At 42.1% G+C, this 18,706-nt stretch overlaps 1 protein-coding gene across 1 annotated transcript in view; it reads left to right on the top strand.

Annotated features, from left to right (window-relative positions):
- Window positions 1-313: 313 nt before the first annotated feature.
- atp8b1 (ATPase phospholipid transporting 8B1) overlaps window positions 314-18,706 on the top strand; it is a 72,749-nt gene continuing 54,356 nt past the window's right edge. The window contains exon 1 of the mRNA XM_037545777.1: window positions 314-592. The gene's annotated coding sequence lies outside the window, so the exon portion shown is untranslated. The remainder of the gene's footprint in view (window positions 593-18,706) is intronic.

Consider the following 18,706-nt stretch of genomic DNA (forward strand, 5'->3'; position numbering starts at 1 on the left):
AACTAATAGCTCCCATGTTTTCTAAGGGGCTCCATATATTTTAGCCCTTTGTAGAGTAACCGCCATCTCGCCGAACGGCTGAGCGGGAATGCGCGCGTAATGACGTCCAGAGGCGTCCAGAGCCGGACGTCTCTACCTGTGCGCACCTGTCCGCCACGCGCACGCGCATGCGGGCCCACCGTAATGACGCGACGTGACGCGCTTTACAAAAGGAACCGGGGCCACGCCCTTTCTCAAACCGGTTGGGTCACGTGACCGTCTTAAATAGCCGTGAGATGGGTTTCTCTTTTTCCCTCGCGCTGTTGTTCTTGCGCCAAACGTGAAACTGGTCAAGAAGCAGGAACTGCGCTGAAAAATGTCTGGGGTGGAACTGTAGCTCCTGCCCCCACCGGCCACGCCGAGTCCTGACTGGCCAGTTTTTCGGGTTTCTTTAGTGAGTAGTCACAGACAGGTAGAGAGAGAGAGAGAGAGAGACAGGTAGAGAGAGACACAGACACAGAGAGAGACACAGCGACCGCCGGGGAGGACAGGATGAAACACTAACTGGACGAATCCTTTGTCCGAGGACGTTAAAGCAGACCGTGTTGACCAGGTGAGTGACCCTTTGTTGTCGTTTTCATCGTTTCCCACAGTCACTGGCTGTGCTTTGGTGTGCGTCTCTCCGTGGAAGCCCGTCCTTCAGCTGCCTCAGGTGAGTTTGGTCAGGTAGCCTAGCGCAGGAAGCTCCACCAGATCTTCAGCTCTGCTTCAGAGCGGCTAACGCGGCTGAACCATCACAAGAGAGAATAAACAGTTACTTCAGTTAAATCACGATGCCAGGAGAAAATCAGACCCAGGTCCAGATCCAGATCCACAACCTCCTCTGGTGCTGAGCTCCAGAACTCCGTGGATCTTCACTGGTGCATCCAGCATCTACCAGCCCAGAGACTGTTTTAGGCTCTGGCCCGACTCGTTTTGATATGCAATCAAACGCTGAAGGTCCAGAAAGAATCGGGAACCTAAATTAACCTGAAAAAGTGGGTTACTTTCCTTACAGATGTGCTGCTGGCGTCGATAGTGCTGCCACAGACATCCGTGTGCTGATCCTGATTGATGCAGGAAGGTTTGATTGATGCTGATACTCGTTCTCAGTGTCGACGCCGGTGAGAATGGAAAGGTTTCTACCTTAAACGCTGCTGTGTAAAGACGGTACGAGGCTGGCACATGCGAGCGACTGTCCGACCGTCTCTGGCTCTCATTGTGAGCTGCGTTAAGAAGTTCCTGTTGCGGAGCTGCAGAGACGACTAGCCCCGAGTACTGAAGTTACCTGTAAGCAGCTCCGTGTGTTCAGGTAAAGCTGTTCACCTACTTTCAGGTAAATACTGTCCAAAATAAACAAATAAACACAGACGAACAGCAGCAGCGGAAGTTGCCGGTATAAAAGTCTACGTGTTCTATAGATTGAGGCCCCAAGTTAATATGTTGAGGCTACAAGTTTCTTGTTGCCACAAATTCATATATTGAGGCAATGAGATAATATATTGAGGCCACTAATTAAGTTTCTTGTTGCCACAAAGTAATATATTGAGGGCACCTGTTCTATTTCTTATAGCCACAAATGAATATATTGTGGCTACAGGTTTCTTGTTGCCACAAATTCATATATTGAGGCAATGAGATAATATATTGAGGCCACTAATTAAGTTTCTTGTTGCCACAAAGTAATATATTGAGGGCACCTGTTCTATTTCTTATAGCCACAAATGAATATATTGTGGCTACAGGTTTCTTGTTGCCACAAATTCATATATTGAGGCAATGAGATAATATATTGAGGCCACTAATTAAGTTTCTTGTTGCCACAAAGTAATATATTGAGGCCACCAGTTCCATTTCTTATAGCCACAAATGAATATATTGTGGCTACAGGTTTCTTGTTGCCACAAATTCATATATTGAGGCAATGAGATAATATATTGAGGCCACTAATTAAGTTTCTTGTTGCCACAGAGTAATATATTGAGGGCACCAGTTCCATTTCTTATAGCCACAAATGAATATATTGTGGCTACAGGTTTCTTGTTGCCACAAATAATATATTGAGGCAATGAGATAATATATTGAGGCCACTAATTAAGTTTCTTGTTGCCTCAAAGTAATATATTAAGGCCACCAGTTATGTTTCTTATAGCTATAAATGAATATATTGTGGCTAGAGGTTTCTTGTTGCCACAAATGAATATATTGAGGCAATGAGATAATATATTGAGGCCACTAATTAAGTTTCTTGTTGCCTCAAAGTAATATATTAAGGCCACCAGTTATGTTTCTTATAGCTATAAATGAATATATTGTGGCTACAGGTTTCTTGTTGCCACAAATTAATATATGGAAGCCATCAGTTCAGTTTCTTGTCGCCACAAATGATTATATTGAGGCCATTATTTAAATTTCTTGTAGCCACATATTAATATATTTAGGACATGAATTTATATGGAGCGTGCAAGTTTGCTTTCTTGTGGTCTCATTATATTAATTAGTGGTGGCGCCTTATTAAATAATAACTCCCACGTCTCCTCAGGGGCAACTCGTTCAGACGAACGACTGATCCACAACGTGCAGGGATCATGCGACGTGGCTCACCGGCCTGATCCCTCTTTTCAGTGTTGATACCGTCTGTATTTTATATCCGTGAGAATGAAAATGTTTCTGCCCTAAACGTCGTTTATATGCACACGTTTATATGTTGTATGACTGTAACTCTCATTGTAAACTAGGGCTGTCGGTTCTGATGCTCTGAGCTGCTTTAAAGCCGCTGCTGAAGCTGAGTCGCTGTCGCTGGCCGTTGTTTCAAGTAGTTGTTTGGTGTGGTCAGTCTTTTTCTTTTAAAATGGTAAATAGTGTAGACCCCCCCCCCCCCCCCCCCCCCCCATCCCATGGTGTTGTAAATAGCATTGAATATCAAAAGCTCTCCAGACTTTCAGTATCGTGACAAACACTAATTCTAGACGTAACGTTTTACTTGTAAATTAAGTAGAAATGCTTAATTTAATTGAAAGGACTGGATTAAATGTAAGTAGGTACTATCTGCCCATCAGTTGGGGTGAAATGTGTGGAAAGGCTGGTTAGTAACAGGACAGGAGTTAATTGTGGTTGTATTGAAATCACAGGCGCTGTAGTTTTATTTATACCCTGCATTATTCGGCGTTACATAGACTGTAAATACTGCTGCCTAATTTATGTCTGTTTTTATTTCTGTGATTATTTTTATTTCTGTGATTTGAGTTTATGTGCAGTTATATGTGTTGCTACTGTAAGACAGCAAATTCCCTCTGGGAACAGTAAAGGTCTGTTTGTCTCTCTATTAACAGGTTTTAAGTGAGAAGTATAAGCTCATGTTGTGGAGCTTGTGACCTGGAAGTCTTGCATGATACATTCAGTGTCCAAGCTTCAAAATATGCAGTGATCTTCTTGGTCAGAAAAATGACAAATTTCCCCAAATCCTTCCTATTTATATCTCATGTCCTTGTAGAAATACATTCATATGCAAACGTTCAAACATCCCCAGTCAAATGACCGGTTTTGTTGATTCTCTATATGAAAATAAGTGAACGCGTCCTCTGTAGGGTTAAAACTCGAGTTTTGGCGCTGCTCGTTTACTTATTTGCTAAGTGTAACATATTGACAGAATTAAAACAAAGTGTTATAACTTTTGCGCAGGCCACATTTACATTAAAATAAGCAAATAAAGGAGAAGTAAGTTGGGCTGAAGGGTTTGGGGAAAGTATCTAATTGCAATTTTGCTGACCAACATTACGATTATGGTCTAAATACAATTATTAGATTTTTTTTTTTTTAAAAACCAAGAAAATCACCATATCATTGAACACTGAATGCGTTGTGCAAGACTGCCAGTTCACTAAATCTCTGCAATATTAAGTTATATTTTCCCACTTAAAAGTTGCTAATGTAATGTCGACTAATGTAGGGTATAAATCCATACAGCACCCTGTGGTAACACCTTTGCACCCTGTGGTAACACCACGCTGTAGCCTGGGGTTCAATGCCCCGCCTGGACAGCACCCTACACTATACCAATAAGAGTCCTTGGGCAAGACTCCTAACACCACCTTCGCCTACCTGTGTAAAATGATTCAATTTTAAGTCGCATTGGATAAGAGCGTCAGCCAAAGGCCATAATGAGCTGTTCTGCTCTGTTACTAACTACCCTTTTCACACATTTTAAGCCAATTGATGGGCCTAAAATCATTGAATTAGACTTTTACATACAAATGTCAACAAAACGTTCTTTTGCCCGGGGTGCCAAAACTTTTGCCTATGACTGTATTTGGACCTTTTGTAGCTTGCACACGGAATAATTGAGCGCTTCTAGTCACTGCTCACCTCTGGGGACGGCACCTGTAATGATTTGTCATCATAATGTATTCGTTTTAGTAACAGTCAGTTAGCTTTAGCTTGAATATGTTAATGTTTTAGATACTTTGGACCTTTTAAAGAAGTGCAGCTGTTGCATAATATGCAGAGAAGATGAGTCACGTTTGACATTCAGGACAGCCAGTGCTATTCCAGTGTTTCCCAACTTCATTCCAGTAATCCGCCTACGCTGTCGCATCGGAAGCTAATTATACAGTCCAGATTCACAAAAGTGTCTTAAGGAAAAAAAAAAAAAAAAAGTGTTTCTCATGTTAGGAGAAAATCGTATTCTTCACACACCGTCTTCAGAATGATCTTATTTTCTTTTCTCAACTATTTTCTTAAGAATAATTCTAAGAACAAATGACATTCCTGAAAATATTAAATATTAAATATAAAATATTAAGTGTTTGGGTTTTTTTTTTCCCCATCAACAATTTCATTTAGGATCATTCTCATGAACTTCTTGCCATTTGTCTTGATAATCCTCACAAGTCTTTTCCTAAGAAAGCTTTCGTCGTGTCTATCAGAGCGCGAAACCGTGCGGTGCAGGTGGGCTACAGGAACAGGGGGTGGAAAGCTCTGGTCTGCGCTTAAAAAGAATGAAGCTACTGTTTCCAAACGGTGGATCGCAAAGCCTCACATGTGCTGCTGTAGGCTTAGGAATTAGGTTTGCAGTTTAAGTACAGAGTAAACACCAATCAGGCCTAACAATATCACCACCTCCTTGTTTCTACGCTCACTGTCCACTTTATCAGCTCCACTTACTGTATAGCTGCACTCTGTAGTTCTACAGTTACAGACTGCAGTCCATCTGTTTCTCTGATACTCTGTTACCCTGTTCTTCAGTGGTCAGGGCCCCCATGGACCCTCACAGAGCAGGTCCTGGGTTGGTGGGTGGTGGATCATTTTCAGCATTGCAGTAACATGGTGGTGGTAGTATGGTAGTGTGTGTTGTGCTGATACGAGTGGATCAGACACAACACGTTTTAATAATTTTCCTCATTTTGTGTGAGATATGTGTTAAAAGCGTGATGTGTTGTTGGGGTGTGAGATATTACAGGAATTACATCAATATGTACCAATATTTACTATATAAAAAATGACTATGTAAATCAATATATACCAGGATTGGATAGATGTCTAAATTTGCTGTCAATTCAGAATATTATTTGATAATATATATTAGTTTTTTTCTGGAAGAGCAGAAAATGTGTTCAGTCCTGGGTTTACATTAACAGAGAATTCCTTCTCATGCATTTGTCTTGGCGATTTATAACCGCAAACAAGCATAACTTCACACACGTGCTTGTATTATGTATAAATTGGGCCCAGTAATGCGTCTGATTGCTTTATGATTTTATTTTCTTTACTTTTTTACTACAACGATGAACAAGCATGTAACTCTACACGCTTGCTGTTATTATGTATTAACAGGGCCCATCCGGCACATCTGTGTGTTTAATTTCCGCAGTTTACTGCAGGATTGGTTGGGTTTCTATGTAAATAAATAGGGAAATACAGGCTTCATTGTGGTGGGACTGATTCGCTGGTTTCCTTTGGAATTCATGGTGTTCATGATGAAGCACTGGTGAAATTATAGTAGATGGAATGAAAAGTTTTTAGAACTTGCGTAAATGTCTGTGAATGAAAGCTCATAACTGGGATTAGCTGTCGGTACGTTGATGCAAAGCGCATATTGTAATGTTTGCACCCACGCTGTGTCTCATTTCCTTACCCTTCACATGCGCATCCTCCTCACAGTGGACAGTCTGGCTGTAGAGACACCTTGATGGTCGTCAGTGCACGTGAGTGAGAGAATGTCCAACAGTTTGTAAACAACTGCTCATCCAAGAAGCACTCATTAGAAGGAGTGTCTAGATACTTTTGGACACAGAGTGTAGTGGAAGCTGTTGCTTGGCAGGGATGTATGTTCATGAATGTAGCACCTGGCTTAAGATGCAGATGAGATCCAGAACGGATCGTCCAACATCAGTACCGGACCTCACTAATGCTCAATCAAATCCTCACAGCATTGTTCCAACATCTAGTGCCCGTGCGTCGGACCAGATCAGGCCCGCAACACAATCTTAACCGGCGTGTGGAAATATTTACATTTTCTTTGAATATTAGCCCGTTTCACAATGTGCTGCACTACAGTCCCCAGCATGCACTGCAACGTAATGTAATGTGTGCTCAGACTCTCCTACCTCAACATCAGTCTATGGGACAGCGGTTCCACCTTGGTTCTACACAGTTCCACACCGATAATATCACCAAACACACACAGCCAATATAAACACCAGGCGTCAGCCCAGCAGCCCAGAAACAGCCCAAGTATTAAAGAAGGTGCAGTAACGAAAAGATTCCAGGTGTCCAGTTCGAGCAGATAGGCAGGTTTAAAAGACTGAGCTCCTGGGGACATTTATATTTTGAATACTTCAAGTATTCATGTAATATTTCAAGGTCTACTGCAAGCCCATATGTTACTGCTGAAGTGTGAAGCACAATATTAATTAAAAATGAAATAAATACATTTTTTTCCTCTGTCCTGTAGATTTCTTGAGATGTTTTAATACGGCCCCTTTTAGTGGTTCGACATTGAGTTCGACACCTCTGATCTCATGTAAAGCCCTCCCAGAAGAGTAGAGGCTGTCACTGCAGCAAAGAGAGACGCTATTAATATCTATTAACTAACTCACTATTAATACCTGTCATCTCAGAGGAAACGCCGGAGGACCGGGTGTCCACAAACTTTTGGACACATAGTGTCATGAACCATAACCCCGGGAGCGCTTACCACCCAGCATTTGTTTTCATCAGCTTGGCATCTTTTTGGGTGTGATTTTTATCATTTCAGCTGCTGGTTTAAATTCTTTCCTTGAGGCATTTCATTGTGTTCTTGTGAGCCCTGTGTCACCGTTTTGTCTCGTGACTTATCTGTTCGCGCCGTATACCAGCTCTGGATGTGTGATACTTGCAGCAGGCCTGTTGGTGCTGTCCTGTTTGATCCCTGCGCCGTCTCCTGTTTCAGCCCTCCCCCCAGGCCTTTTTCAATCTTTCATGGCGGATAACGTTGCCTGTGTATGGGCAGCGAGAGACACAAACACAGACTCAGCTGACCTGTCTTGAGTGACCTGAAAGCACCGTGTAAGGGTCAGTGTAGGATGGTAACGGTAAATCTCAGGATGATCATTTTTTGAATACGTCTCAGTATTATTGGGTCAGATATCAGAAGCCACGTTTCTGTTTTACTCCACTAACTTAACAAATATATTAGTTATGTATTTGGCCAATCAGAAGCATGCGGTAAGTGATGTACAGCAATGTCGCTTGGCAACAGGAGCACTCTTTTATGGTCATTATACCATGGAAGTTTTGTCTTAAGGCTTCCTCATACATTAGCCGTGAGTTGGAGACGGCACTCAAGTACATTGCGAGATCAGGTTGTGTGAAGCCGTTAGTCCCGTTTAAATGTCCATGATGGCTCAGAGATAACCTCGTCAGCGTAGAGGCATCAGGAGTCACGTCGGGTTACGGGTTGCTGTTAACGTACGAGGCTGAAATGCATTATTCTGCCATGGGCTTCCTAAGGCAACCGTGAACCATTCAACACTGTGAAGGCTTAGTGCTGGAGCTCTCTCCAGATGTACAGACAGACAGACTCTGTCTTCTGTCTTACACTTAAGGAGGAGGTATGGATCTGCTCTTCAGACACACCTGGGGAGCTTATCTGAAATGTGCTTCAAAGTGTAGGAAAATGTGGACCCAAGCAAGCCGTATGTAGGTACATTGATGGAAAGTGTGAGAGTTCCAGGGGTTCCTCAGGGAGGCAGGACGATAAGGCTTTAGTTATAGGGTATTGATGATACATTGTTTAAGAGGTTTGCGAGCAAGTTGGAGACCCTGGAAAACGATGGAAGCTGCGGAAAACCGAGCACAGTTTTTGTTATTCAGGATTTGTGTGAACGAACATTTTGGAAGAATCAAAATGAAAACCCTGTTAAAACAAACAAACAAACAAACAAATAAATGTACAGTATATTTTAATGGCATAATGGGCTTGTATCTAATAAGCTACTTGCAGTTACTCTGTGCAGGTTGCTGTGATTTTTTTATTTATTTATTTATTTTTTGATTAAAAGAGCTATGATACACCCTGAAAAGTGTATTGTGATGCTATTTATAACTAGATTCAGTAATAAAGCCATGGGGAATGGGTTATTTATATGGAGTGGTGGGGGCCCTACAGGTTGGAAAAAACATTAGTCGTAAAATGTTCTAAATGCATTAGTGATAAATGATGGCAAACGTAATTGAAGTGTAATTTAATTCATATTTTAAGTCTGGTCATCATTTTTGTCATGATGGTATTAACTTTTCCATCTTTTCTCTCAATCAGCTCTCTCTGCTCTATTAGTTCTATGGCTCCCCGATCGCATCCGTCATGTTAACATGTTCCCTCTCGTATTCTGACGCTTTCCCAGTCACACAACAGGCTTACAGACGTTTTGGTCTTTACTGTATAACTACAACATACAACACGCTGTAAAATGTGAATGTACACCACCGCTAGGTTGGCGCTTGCATAAGATAGGGGTGGATGTTAGCCTTGGGCTCATGAAGGATGCTGGAGGCAGGAGAAATGTCTGCAGCAGTCTTTTCATCATTTTCACTCACAGCAACCAACAAAACACAACCAAAAACAAAGCTGACCACTTTTCAGCGGCTTCAAAGCTGGACTTTTCTCGTCTTTGCTCGTCCCTCTCCCCTCTCTGCTCTCTTTAAAGGCGCTCACGCTTCTCGCGCCACAGAGGGACAGAGCTCTTTCCTCTGCCTCCCTGTCATCACCCCCCCCCATTCCTCAGCTCAGCTGCCAGGGTCTAATGTAAGGTCAAGCAGCCTCGCTGTGGAACAGAGGCAGGGCCTGGGCGGTGGAGTTTGGGACTCGTGTCCTGCCTTCGTGCCTCTCTCATGGCTGTCGTTGTTGTCCCACACTCTACGGTGGCTGACGTCCTCCTCCTGTCGTCAGTTGCATCCTTCTGCGGTGTTCGGGATTTGGGCCTGGCTCTTGCGGCTGTTACCCGGGGCTTGGGGCACAGTGTTATTCAGAAGAGAGGTTTTCAAATCAAGCGTTGTTATTTAATGGTATGTCAATGATTTCATGACTGTCATCTTTCCTCAGCGTATTGCCGTACTGCCTGTTCCAATTTCTCAGTGATGTGCAGGACCTGAGCCCAAAGTGAGAAAATAGGAGTTTCTCTTACCTCTTCTCTGATTTGGGCTCAATTTATCCGCTTAAGTGAGAAATCCTGCTTTGAGGACCCCCCAGCCTTCAGATAGTGGAAACTTAACTTGAGCTTAGTCCATTAAATCGTTCTTGCTTCTTGCTGAAATGGCTGCTTCTCAGGAAATAAGACTGACGGTGATGCCGTCCTATGTTGGTGGTTTCTGTAGAAACTTGGCTTTATTTGCATAACATATCTGTTCAGAACAAGTAATGCACAGGCAGTTATGGAAAACAGGGGTTGAGTAGATGCAAGATAATGAACTGTGGGTCAACAATTTTAAGACATTTGTTCATTAGATTGATGGACAGATTAAACGTTGCAGCCGAATAGAGTGTCTACAGTCTTGTGTTAGAGGCCTACGTTACATCAGGGAGGTGAATGAACAACAAGTGTCGTTCATTTGTTGTCATTGTGAGTTTCTTTATGGAACTTCAAACAGAAGATGTTAAAACCTCAGGCGTTAGACCTCCATGCATTCGGTAATCAGTCACGACCCTTTGAGTGTCACCTTTTCATGGCAGCTCATTCTTTCCCCTGAGAGTGATTTTTCTTCAGTGCGGTGGGGTACGGCGTGTGTACGTTTCATGATGAATGGTCTGGTAAATGACTTCCAAATCTTGTTACATTGAGAAAAATGGTTTACTAAAAAAAAAAAAATCGGTTTTATACCTATTCCCTCTTATTTACTGGAGCTCTGAGTCCAGTCCTACATTGTAAGAGTATAGTGGGCCATGGCTGGACCACTGATGGCAAAGCTGGCCGCCCGCCGGCTCAGCGTTTTCCGGGCGGCCTGCTGGTGGTTAAGCACAGTATTGGACAAAACATCCAGTACTTCATTGCTCATTTTCCCCTCGCAGTCCAATTTACTTCATTTTCCTTCATTTCTTTCATTTCTAATGTTGTCGTTTGTAATTTAGTTTAGTAAATAAGTTAAACCAAACTTGGTAACTAGCTCTAACCGGTTTAGCGCAGTTTCAGCAACATTTTCAGTGTAGTCGTTTTATAGTAGGCCTAGCGATTAATAAGTTTTATTATAGGTTTATATCATAAGTAAATTTGTATTCTATGTAATAAGTCATTAAGTTTTATCTTAATAGTTTTTGTCTTGGGTTATTTTCTGATTGCTTTCTGTGTGGAGTTTGCATGTTCTCCCCATGTCTATGTGGGTGTCCTCCTACAGTTCAAAGACATGCAGACAGGCCAATTGGACACATTAAATTCCCCCTCTGTGTGTGTGTGTGTGTGTGTGTGTGTGTCCGGCTGTCTGTCGGCCTGTGCTGTGATGGATGAGTTAGGCCTTGTACGTGGGACAGTAATCTGACTGGTTTGAGGGTGGACCAGCGGTGGTATGCAGTCAGTGGGGTGCTGATCTTACCAAGCCAGTGGACCAATATATGCTTACTGTTGGCGATGTAACTAACAACAAATGGAAGTCTATAGGTACTAAAAACTGGAACGGATCCGAAAGAGACCCAGCAAAACTTACTGTCCCAGTTCTGGTTCATTGTTGACAGATGTAATTGTCATGATAACCATGATCAGCAGTTTTATTGTGACCTAAAACGGGCACATAGGCTTCCCAACTAGCTTGTCACCTCAGATTTAACTCTATAAGTAATAATCCCAAAAATATCAGTCGGCAGATCAGCACCCCATTAAAGTGTACTTTCTGGTGCACTTACGGGTGTCATCATAGCGCTTGGTGACTTTGCCTGGAAGAATTTGATAAATTATCGTTGGGTTCAGCCGCAAGTATTGCTAAAGAGGAGGAGAGTTAGGTCCTGTTAGGTACCAAAAACCATGAAACTGGAGCCTTCAGCGTGGTGCTGATTGTACTATATGAGGTCTTGCGGCAAAATGTTGATTTTTCTTCTCATAATCGATCAAATCAGGCGGACTGAGAACCATCACAGTGGTGGTTTCATTATTCTTGTGGTTGCTCTGAGCTTAGACTGCAGCTTTGAGGCCAATTATAAGCACAAGCTGTGAGGCTCTTGCCTCTTTTATGGTGTGCTGGTGTCCAAAGATGGTCATTGAGTGAGCTGAGTGTCTCTCTTTTGGTTAGTAAAATGTTTTTCCGATGGACGTCGCAACCAAATCGCTCATTTAGAGATCTCTGGCCAAGGCTTTAAAGGATTTGAATTTTTCTGACTTGTGAGGCAAATGGGTATGAATTTGAATTGAAACCATGAATAGCAAAGTAGATTTACACAGCGTATCTTAAATGAGGTCCGTCTTAGTGAAAAGACTCGTCAGACTGCTTCCAAGGACAATTGCCTGGTTTGTTTCCTTATTGCTTCATGTTTCTTCTGAAGGCCTTGCTGATGAGAACTGGTGCAAAGTAGTCTTACCTCCTTTTGATTACTGCTACTATAATGGCACAATTGCTCAGTTGAACTTGATTGACTGATTAAAAAGGCGTTACTTGATTAAGAAACAAAGTCTGGACACCGTCATTTTTGGCACGAAGTGTTTTTTTGTCCAGTGAAGTACTCTGGAACCTTTTGAAGGGAAAGATGCCAAGAAACAAAGAACTTTATTCATCCCGAAGGGAAGTTACAACTGAGACACTGCAGTTTCCCTTCGGGACCAATGAAGTTCTATCTATTAAAACCTTGAGCATTAGCCAGATAACAATCAAATCTTTCTTCTTTATTTGTTTTAAATGTGAACATTGTGCAGCACCCCCTAAAATTGCTCTTAAGCCTTTTCACACGCTCACTCATCGGCTGAGCTGCTTATCCTCCTGGGTTGTGGGGGGTGCTGGAGTCTATCCCAGTGCTCATTGGGTGGAAGGCAGCAAGAACCCTGGACATGCTGCTGGTCCATCATAGGGCAGTCACACAGACATACACATGCACAGTCACTTGGGGGAAGTTTGATATGCAGTCGGAGCAATTGGAGATACTAAATTGCCTTTTTATTTAAGTTGTGATACTTTTTTAATCCTACAAACGGGGAAATTCCACCTCCGCATTTAACCCATGCGTGAAGTGAAACACCACATACACACTAGTGAATACACACACACTAGGGGGCAGTGAGCACACTTGCCCAGAGCGGTGGGCAGCCCTATCTACGGTGCCTGGGGAGCAATTGGGGGTTAGGTGTCTTGCTCAAGGACACCTCAGTCATGGACTGTTGGCTCTAGGGATCGAACCGGCAACCTTCTGGTCACAGGGCCGGATCCCTAACCTCCAGCCCACGACTATCGTATATTTAATTAGGCTACTTGTTCTTAAGTCGTTTCCACTTAACACAAAATATGCATAGACACAAATGCTCTGCGTGCCTAATTAATCTCACACATTCACTGAGAACGCACAGTAGACTACCTGCATATGATCGGTCCTATTTTAGACGACTCTTAATCGAAGCATTAGGCCTAGGCCACATGGAGATGTAACCAGATGTGGTCGACGATTGGCAAGTGAACCCAATTACAGAGCTTGAAAATCTATAAAGGACTAATTTTACTGTTAAACAATTTGCTAAATATATGGCATTCATGCTCCTTTAAGGGAGTGCATGGTCATTTGTCTCAGTAGTCATTTATGTCTGTTTATGAACGAGATAAAAATTGATACTGTCTGTTGTTCTCACTGCTACACACCGTGCTGCTAGCTTTGCCTTACCCACAGCTCTTCACCTGCTGGCTATTTTACCTAATGTTAAATTTAGCTGGAGTGCAAGGAACAAAGACAAATGCTGACGTGCTTTGTAACTTGAGCTTGCGTCAGTGTGATTCACTGCATGAAAAGAACTGAGCTGACGTGACGAGGTTTCACCCTAGAGCAGCTAGCTTTAGCCCTGGCACATTTAGAAGTTGAGGGGGGGAAAATTATATGTGTAATTTATATAATTTGAGATATGAATATCTGAATAACTACATTTCGTAGGCAAATGAAATTAAATAGGCTTCTTGTTGAACAATAAAGGATTTTATTTGAACAAGAAATTCACGTTAAATGTTGGTTTTTTTTTTGGGTTTTTTTTATATACCCGATTTCACAGCTGAACAAATGTTCAATATGCACACAGCCTGTGACACGACACACGTCAAGTCGGTAGTCCAGCTCCTGCCAAACACGTCATAGCATGTCTTGTTTAATGGTCTCCAGCGCAGTTCCAGTTGGTTTTTTATTCTTGAAAATGCACGCTGCGTGCTCCGTGTTCGAGCCGATTCTAACACACAAAATCAGGTCATTTGAGGGAGAATTGACTCCTATTAGACTACAAAATGATGAATCTGTCAAAAGTAATGGCCCAAAATGTATGTACACACTCACTGGCCACTTTATTAGGAAAACCTTGCTACTAAAAAGTTGGACCCCCTTTTGCCTTCAGAACTGCCTTTCCAAGGTGTTGGAAACGTTCCTCAGAGATTCTGGTTGGTTATTTGAGTTCCTGCTGCCTTTCTATCATCTGGAACCAGTCTGCCCATTCTCCTCTGACCTCTCACATCAACAAGGCATTTTCGTCCACACAACTGACCGCTCACTGGATATTTCCTCTTTTTCGGACCGTTCTCTGTAAACCCTAGAGATGGTTGTGCGTGAAAATCCCAGCAGATCAGCAGTTTCTGAAATACTCAGACCAGCCCGTCTGGCACCAACAACCACGCCACGTTCAAAGTCCCTTAAATCCCCTTTCTTCCCCGTTCTGATGCTCGGTCTGAACTTCAGCAGGTTGTCTTGACCACCTCTACATGCCTAAATGCACTGAGTTGCGGCCGTGTGATTGGCTGATTAGCTAATTGTGTTAACAAGCAATTGAACAGGTACCTAATAAAGTGGTGTGTATATGTGTGTATATATGTGTGTGTCATATATATGTATGTATGTATATTTTTTTCCTCCGCAGTTTCCCCAATTTAATCATATCCGATTCCACCCACTAGTTAGGACTCCCCCGATCACATGATGCCACTAGCGCAAGGATGAAGGCCAGCACAGGCTTCCTCTGAGACCTGTAAAGCGCCACCACAACCTTTCAATCTGCCACTACCGCAGTTCTGCTGTGTCCGCTAACAGATGCCTGCACTGGCTGGCATCGCACTGAGTGATGGGGGGGATCCTACCCACCCAGATGCCAGTTGTGCTCTTTTGGACTCCCAGCCATAGATGGCTGTGGCATCACCAGTGAATTTACTGTAATTTTATTATAGTACCATTTTTATTTGACCTATTTTTAATTTTAGCTATTCTTACTAGTTTACATGGACTTGGCCTTTTTATTTTTGTCTTTTTTACTGGTTATAACATTGTTTTCATGTTTGATCCATTTATTTCGAAGTTTATTGCTCTTTTCAATCCCTTGTTTCATACTCTAATGCTCGGCCACATTGCAAATGAGGGTCATCCTCAATGGACTCTGAGTTTCAGTAAAGATTAATCTTCATCAGATCGGAAAATGTTGACAAACAATATTACAATGTGTACGCATTAATGTTTTACTCTCATTTGCTGTTAAAGCATTGAGTATTAATGGAGCTTAAAAAGCTGTTGGGATGTTCTTTGCTGTGGTGATCTTCAGTAGCTGCAGTAACAGTCTCAGCTCTTCTGGGAAGGCCTCACACTTGATATTTGAACATTGCTGTGAGGATTTCCCAGAGGATGGACGGAGCTCCATCACTCCAGAGAACACAGTTCCACTGCTCCGCAGCCCAGTGCTGTGGGCTTTATACCCCTCTAGCCTGTGCTTGGCATTGGATATAGTGACCTTAGGCTCAGATGTGGTTTCTCCAGAGCGTCCAATTCTATTGTCTGTTCAGTGAATGCTTTAAAATGAATGTTAGTGCACTGGAACGCTGTTGTGCTGTTCATGAAAAGCTTATTATGCGTGTATTTACTGCAGACTGTAAACAAGTACTTCACTTTGAAGATGGTCATGTGACTGCAGTTGGGTCGTGTGAGGGCCTGTGTGTGCGATTCGTTCATTAGCATGTGACCTGCTGGGATGGCTGTGGTGAAATTCCCTCTGGACTCTGCAGGGGTTCGCTCAGGCAGGTGAGAGAGAAGCCGTCATTAGAAGCACCGTCGCTGCTCGAGCCATTAATGGAATGTAGCACCATGTAGAAGAATGCAGACGTGCTGCTGCAGCTCCTCTACCTGAAAAAACGTTGCTCAGCGATCACGTTTTCTCCACCCCCTGAAACAGACGGAAGAACATCGGGAGCAGGTTAAGGGAGGGACCTGGAAACCGAAAGCTTCCCCACATAGCTGAGCTGTTTGCAGCGTGGAGCTTTATGCCTCCCCTGCTCACTGCCATCAGTTTCAGTCCAGGAGGCTCTCTTTCTCTTTTTCTCTCTCTCTCTTTTTCTCTTTTTCTCTCTCTCTCTTGCTCTCTCTTTCTCTCTTGCACTCTTTCTTTCTGTTTTTTTTTTTTCTGTATGTTCCTTTATGCTCTCTTTCTCTCTGCATTTCTTTTTCTCTCATTCGCTCCCACTTCTTTCTTTCTTTCTTTCTTTCATCCTCTCTCTCTATCTCTCTCTCTCTCTCTCTCTCTCTCTCTCTCTCTCTCTCTCTCTCTCTCTCTCTCTCCTACTTCTTTCTTTTCTTTATTTTTCTTTACTTTTTTCTTTCTTTCTCTCTCCTTTTGCTCGCTCTCTTTCTCTTTTTCTCTCTCTTTTTCTCTCTCTTTTTCTCTCTCTCTCTTGCTCTCTCTTTCTCTCTTGCACTCTTTCTTTCTGTTTTTTTTTCTTTCTGTACGTTCCTTTATGCTCTCTTTCTCTCTGCATTTCTTTTTCTCTCATTCGCTCCCACTTATTTCTTTCATTCTTTCTTTCTGTTCCTTTGCTCAGTCTCTTTTTCTCTCTTGCACTCTTTCTTTCTGTTTTTTTTCTATCTGCATGTTCCTTTATGCTCTCTTTCTCTCTGCATTTTTTCTCTCATTCACTCCCACTTCTTTCTTTCTTTCTTTCTCTCTTTCTTTCTCTCTCCCACCTCTCCCACTTCTTTCTTTTCTTTATTTTTCTTTACTTTTTTCTTTCTTTCTCTCTCCTTTTGCGCTCTCTCTCTCTCTCTCTCTCTCTCTCTCTCTCTCTCTCTCTCTCTCTCTCTCTCTCTCTCTCTCTCTCTCTCTCTCTCTCTCTCTCCCTCTCCCTCCCTCCCTCTCCTTTTTCTTTTTCGTTCTTTCTGTTCCTTTGCTCAATGTCTTTTTATCTCTTGCACTCTTTCTTTCTGTTTTTTTCTTTCTGTATGTTCCTTTATGCTCTCTTTCCTTCTGCATTTCTTTTTCTCTCATTCGCTCCCACTTCTTTCTTTCTTTCTTTCTTTCTTTCTTCCCCCCCGCCCCCCCCATGTTGCTATAGTATTACCCCAGGCGGGTCACTGAAACCGGTTTGCTTTGTCTTCGTGCTGAGGTGAGGGTGAGGTTGCTCCTTTTGGGAGTCGCTCATCCTGGACGGCTCTTGTTTTCTCCTGTAATGGCAGCAGTGTGAATAGTTTTCTGTGTGGAGGGTGAGGTGGTTTTTGATTGGTCTGTTGATGGCTGATTATCAGTGTTTCATCTCATTCTTATTGTCTTCAGTCAAATTTGACTGCATCAGTTGTACTAACTAATTTCACTAAGATCACTCAGAATTCCCTGAACTGCTGTTTCTGGACAGGCCTACAAAAAGCAATAACTTGCTATTTATGGTGATAAATATTGCTGCTTCATCCACTTTACTCTGGAAATGTAAGCTTTTTACAGGCTAGCGATTACAACTGGAGTAATCTTTTAGCTGTATGTGTGTGTGGTTTGTAATAAGTCACTTACTCAACACATGGGAGACCAGGAGAGATACTAACAGCTCTAACATCTGTCACTGCAATCGATGATGATGTACATATCATGGAAATTCCCTGGATTAATGACATTGATAATGATAAAAATACAACTTTACATGACTAGCAAACGCAGCTTTGAGCAATTGGGACACGTGGGACTGCATTTTTGGAATGAAGTTTTTAAATTTAAAAATGAAACTCATGAGAAATCAATTTTTCAATTTTACTTAAAAATAATTTTCTTTAAAAATAAAAAAAACTAAAATGTGTGTTTATACAGTATAGTTCTTGTAAATAACTACATAAAACCCTGTAGCTCAATTAGTAGTTTTACAGGAGAAGGAAAAAAACGACTTTACTTTTAATGTAAGCCAATGGAGCCAGAATTTTTTTCAAGGTCATTTTGGGTCATTTGTTGTCCATTCTCCATGAAATTTACACACAATATAAAGAATAACAAGTATTTTCAAATTATGTCAAAAGTAGAAAAATTTATATAGCCCAGTGTTATTTATAGTATTCGTACAGCACCTGGAGCGACTAATCAGTGCTTCATTAAATTAAATCAGGTGTGCTGCTGATGGAATTTAATGAAATCGCTCTTGTTGGTATTTGTTAATGAAAAGGCGTGGTCTTTTGATTTTTACGTCCAGCTGATGGCTTTTAAATTCATGGCTTTGCGTGGAGATGAGTCGAAGTGTTCTCTGCGTGCACTTCAGCCCTGACTCGGCACAATGATTTGTGTCAGTGCGTATTGATATGCGGTATTGCAGGTACGCTGTGGAACAGGGAGAGTTGCATTTCTGCTCCAGTGGCCTTTTTATACACAACTCAGCACTAATACTCTGTCCAACCACATTTCTGCTAAAAATAATCATACAGTGAGAAAGTGGAAAGATGTGCTACCACAGTGACGTTCAGCAGGTGTTGTAAACGGACACTCAGCTGTCTTCTGGTTTTTTTTTTTCTTCCCTTTTGTTTCACAACTTGAAAGAAAACGGTTACAATTAAAACTCAATTCTACAATATCTTGTATCTAACCCCACTCCCCCAACCCACCCTACTCACCTTCCCCACCCTTCCCACCCAACCCTAGATACCTCCCCCACACGGTTCCTGCCTGCCTCCCCAAACCATATATATATATATATATATATATATATATATATATATATATATATATATATATATATATATATATATATATATATATATAAAATAAAAATAATA

Source organism: Pygocentrus nattereri, chromosome 16 (assembly GCF_015220715.1).
Source record: "Pygocentrus nattereri isolate fPygNat1 chromosome 16, fPygNat1.pri, whole genome shotgun sequence".
NCBI lineage: Eukaryota > Metazoa > Chordata > Actinopteri > Characiformes > Serrasalmidae > Pygocentrus > Pygocentrus nattereri.